The sequence below is a fragment of the Muntiacus reevesi genome, chromosome 19 (assembly GCF_963930625.1).
Source record: "Muntiacus reevesi chromosome 19, mMunRee1.1, whole genome shotgun sequence".
NCBI classification, from domain to species: Eukaryota; Metazoa; Chordata; class Mammalia; order Artiodactyla; family Cervidae; genus Muntiacus; species Muntiacus reevesi.
In genome coordinates this window covers 58,775,318-58,780,472 of record NC_089267.1, presented here as the reverse complement: position 1 = coordinate 58,780,472, position 5,155 = coordinate 58,775,318, and the positions used below count along the sequence as shown (strand labels likewise).

The 5,155-nt window shown below is 45.6% G+C and overlaps 1 pseudogene; it reads left to right on the top strand.

Annotated features, from left to right (window-relative positions):
• Positions 1 to 739, top strand: LOC136150800 (transcription factor BTF3 pseudogene; annotated as a pseudogene).
• Positions 740 to 5,155: the final 4,416 nt, after the last annotated feature.

The following is a 5,155-nucleotide window of genomic DNA, read 5'->3' as shown; positions in this document are numbered from 1 at the left end:
CAAGATAAAGAAACTCTCATGAACCAGGAGAAACTCGCCGAAGTGCAGGCACAAGTGTGCATTGGTGGGAAAGGAGCTGCTCGCAGAAAGAAGGTGGTTCATAGAACAACCACAGCAGATGACAGAAAACTTCAGTTCTCTTTAAAGAAGTTAGGGGTAAACAATATCTCTGGTATTGAAGAGGTGAATGTGTTCACAAATCAAGGAACAGTGATCCACTTTAACAACCCTAAAGTTCAGGCATCTCTGGCAGCAAACACTTTCACCATATTACAGGCCACGCTGAGACAAAGCAACTGACAGAAATGCTCCCCAGCATCTTAAACCAGCTCGGTGCCGACAGCCTGACCAGTTTAAGGAGACTGGCTGAAGCTCTGCCCAGACAGCCCGTGGATGGAAGAGCACCACTTGCCCCTGGAGAGGAGGAGGAAGATGAAGTTCCAGATCTTGTGGAGCATGTTGATGAGGCTTCCAAGAATGGAGCAAACTGAATTGAGCTAACGTCTGAAGAAGATAAATCTTGAAGAAGTTACTGGGAGCTGCTATTTTATATTATGACTGCTTTTTAAAATTTTGTTTATGGATCTGATAAAATCTAGATCTCTAATATTTTTAAGCCTAAGCCCCTGGACACTGCAGCTCTTTTCAGTTTTTGCTTATATACAATTCATTCTTTGCAGCTAATGAAGCTGAAGAAGCCTAAGAATAAAGTTTGAGACAAAGATAAATTTTAAAAAAATTTTTTAATAAAATAAATAAATAAATAAAATTCAGTTATCAAATGCTGAGAGATACTCTGTTAAGAAGGGCAGACAACAGAAAAACATGAGTGAATGCCCATCCATTCAGATAGCCTTAATGCTAAAACAACTAAAATATATTCTTTAAATATATGGTTTAGTGTACACAGACATGCATACCCTGCACAGCATAAAACCCTCCTTTTGACCCAAAGAAGAATCACAATTCCTAATAATAAACCAAATTATGCCGTAACCAGTCACGTCACTGATGATCCACTCCCATCACCACCACTTCATCATCTGTAGGACCTCTGTCTTCCTTCCCCAATCCCCCAGAGATAAATCTATCGACACATTTCCCTCACGAAGACCCCCCAGGCTCTAGCTGTGCCTCCAAACCCCTGCTTTTGGGCACCTTCCCAGGCTGGGTGCGTATGCCAAGGGGAGCTGCGTTGCTCACGGGGGCATCTTTGCTGCCAGTCAGCCCTGAGCTCCTGCCCCAGCTCTTCCTGCCCTCTGTGCACCCCACTCCTAGTCCCAGCCTCCTCGTCGGAGCCTGCCTCCCACCCTTATTCTCCTGTCCCCCACAGCCCAGCTCAATGAATATTTGTTTCTAGGGCTCCCAGAAGAAAGTACCCCAGTGGCTTAGACTACGGAAACTTACCTTCTCATCGTGCTGGAGGCTGCAAGTCCAAGATCAAGGCGTCAGAAGGTTCGGCTTTCCCTGCCCGCCCTCCCCCTCCTGGCGTTGCAGATGGACACCTTATCGCTGTGTCCTCGTTCGGCCTTTCCCCTCTGTCCCTGCGTGCGTCCCCACTTCCCCTTCTTGTCTTACAGACCAAGCGCATGGATACCAGGTGGGAAAGGGGAGGGATGAGCGGAAAGAGGGGACTGACGTGGATAATGATCTGTGCTCTGTCGCTCAGGTGTATCTGACTCTTTGTGACCCCATGAACTGTTTGCCTGCCAGACTCCTCTGTCCACGGAATTTCTCAGGCAAGGATACTGAAACGGGTTGCCATTTCCTCCTCCAGGGGATCTTCCCAGCCCAGGGAGCAAATCGTCTCCTGTGTCTCCTCATTGGCAGGCAGATTCTTTACCCCTAGCACCACCTGGGGAGCCCACACTATTAACACTACGTATAAAAGAGACTAGTGAAAAAAAAATAAAAATAAAAGAGACTAATGAGAACCTCCTTTATAGCACAGGGAGCTCAATTCAGTGGTCTGAATTGGAAGAAAATCCAAAAAAAGCGGGGATATAGTTATGTACAGCTGATTCATTTTGCCATGCTGCAGAAACCAACACAAAATTGTGAGGCAACCAGACTATAATAAAAATTAAAGTAAAAAACGTTCCTCTTCTGGTGAAGATACAGTCAAATTGGAGGAGAGTCCATCCTAATTCCCTCACTTTAATTTAACCTTCTCTACCAAGGCCCTAGGGCTTCCCCAGTGGCTCGACAAGTAAAGAATCACCTGCAATGCAGGAAACACTGGAGAGGCAGGTTCGAACCCCAGGTGGAGAAGTTCCCCTGGAAAAGGAAATGGCACTTCTGCAGAATTCCACGGACAGAGGAGCCTGGTGGGCTGCAGTCCATGGGGTCACGAAGAGTCAGACACGCCTGAGCGATTAACAGTGGCTTCCAGGCATAATCAATATGATTTTGAAAGATGATTCTTACCTATATCTCTTAGAAGTTTTTCAGGTTTTTCCATTCTCTTAAAAACTAATTTGTGTGACTCTAAGGTTAAAGCTGGTCTGCCAGACGTATTTGTCCCACAAAAGGCATAATAATCGTATTAGTATTAGTAATAGTAGTATCTCTCTCTTCCAAAACGCTACCTGTTTTAATCTCTTTATAATAGGAAAACATCTATTAATTCAAGCAGGACCTATTAAGGTGTCTTTGTTTTCAGGTTTTAAAAAATTTTGTCTTAGGGACTCCCCTGGTGGTCTGGTGGTTAGAACTCGGAGCTCTCACTGCCAAGGGTCTGGCTCTGATCCCCGGTTAGGCAACCGAAATACCGCAAGCTGCACGGTGCGGCCAATACAAATAAAAAGCGCAACCAGTTCTGTTAAGGACAAAGGACTTACTGGCAAAATATCAAGTAATGTCCATCAGCCCAAAGACAATCTGCACATCACACAAACAGGTGTGCCAGGCCCTGGATCGTCAAGCGATAAGTCACTCACCAATTTAAATTAGAGCTCATGAGTCAGTACTCTGCGTTAGCAAACATAACTGCTCTCATCTGCACAAAAGCGCATATTTCCTCAGGGAAATTTTCTCATGAATTTCTCACCCGTGATCAAAATTTACAATAGCCCTTGCTAAGGTTTTGTCAAGAAGTTATGTCCGGACACTTGAGAGCAGTATGTATACAAGGGTGACAGAGTCAAGATCTGGAGGGGCTTCCCAAGTGGCCCGGGGGTTACGAATCTGCCTTGCAACGCAGGGGACCCAGGGCCCAGCCCTGGTGGAGGAGCCGCCGTCCCACGTGCCGCGGGCAGCCCTGGCCCTGCAGGGGGAGAGCTCAGATGACGCAGCGAAGATGCCGCTTGCCGCAACTAAGGCCGGGAGCAGCCAAACGGACAAGTGATGGGTTTCTTAAAGTCGGGACATAGAACCTCACATCCTTTAAAGTCACTCAGACGGAAACCTGCAACCCTGGACGCCTGGAGCTCAGGCATGGAAGTAGGACAGACGAGGCCGCTGTCGGTCTTGGGGCGACTTCCTGCATTAGTCCGCTCCGCTCGCCCTAACAAAGAGCCACAGACCCGGGGACTTACACAACAGGAGCTTACTTTCCCACAGTTCTGAAGGCTAGAAGTCCAGGATCAGGAGCTGGAAATTCAGTCCTGCTGAGGTCTCTCTCCCTGACTTGTAAATGGCCACCTTGGCACTGTGTCCTCAATGGCTTTCTTCTCTGCGCATCCACAGTGAGTTCTGTTAAACTCTTTCTCTTCTTGGAAAGACACCAGTCCTGTCAAAACAGGGCCCCACGCTTACAACCTCATTTAATTTTATCTATCGCCCTAAAGGCCCTCCAAAATACAGTCACACTGAGGGTGAGGGCTTCAGCGTATGAATCTGGAGGAGAAGGAAACGCAGTTCAGTCTATGTCTTTACCTTTTCCGCAGCAGCAACACCCTGGTTCATGTCACTACAGCATGAGATGAAAATGCAGGATTTCTAGCTCTTCAGAGTGCTGAGATATCCATAAGGAATGCTTCATTGATTGAGATACCACTGATTCGAATTTGGTGCTATCCGAACTGGGGGCATCTGAAGCTTTCACTGGTACCATACATGCAAGAAGAATAATTGAGGCGACTGCAAGTCTTAACAAGATTGCAGAACTGGGAACCGATAGAGAATAAATTTAATGTTTGCCAGTGATACATAAATAAGGAACCGATTTCTAATTACCCTTAACTGGTCATAAAAACAGTTTGGTGGCTTTCTCTTCAGGCACGCATTCCCAACTGCAGTCAAGTAACTGTAAGTTCGATGCTCTACTTTAAAGGCATTAAATATATTGCTTCTCTTTTTTAAGGAAGCAATTCTTTTTTTAAAAGATTATTTGATGTGGGCTATTTTTAAGTCTTTATTGAATTTGTTATAATATCGCTCCTGTTACGTTTTGGTTTCCTGGTTCCAAGGCATGTGGGATCTTAGCTACCTGACCAGGGGTTGAACCCACACCTCCTGAATGGGAAGGTGAGCTTTTAACCACTGGACCACTGGGGAGGTCCCTGTGTTTCTTTTCAAACATTTCTGAGTCCCTAACACATGCAAATCACACTCAGGATCCTCATCTGGGTAGTCAAGGCCCTCCTTAATCAGGTTGTGTTTATGCTCCCAGACTGGTTCCAGTTAGTTTCAGCAGACCCCCTGCTTCAGTCAGACCACTCTCCTTCTGGCTCATGGGCATCCAGGACCAGTTTGCCCCGGCTTGCACGGCCGGCTTGCCCCTTCTGTCTTTGGTGCTTTAAAATCTCATGCTTCAGAGTGAATGCTACAAGCAGAATCCTGAAAATAGAAATATTCTCCATGCTTTGTATAATAATAACTCCACTTATATAAGTTAGGATCTGAATTCCTTAGTCACTTTTATTCTGAAAATTTCTACTCCCTATAAGCCTCACCTCAAGTTTCACCTCCTTGAAGAAAGACTAATTTTACTCACTTTTATGGAGCTGCTCTTCTCTGAATTTCAAGATCCATTCCAACCCCTCTGGCTGTGCCTTCCAGCTTTTCCTTCCAGTTTCTTGTTTTCATAAGCAGCTCTTAAAATGGAGTGTCAATTCCTTCAAGTCAGGTACAGCTGACTTTTACTGTCTTTTAAACCTTCAAGGAGTTCAACAGTGTGGAAACAATTCAACAAAAATTTTTTTTCTTCAAAGTA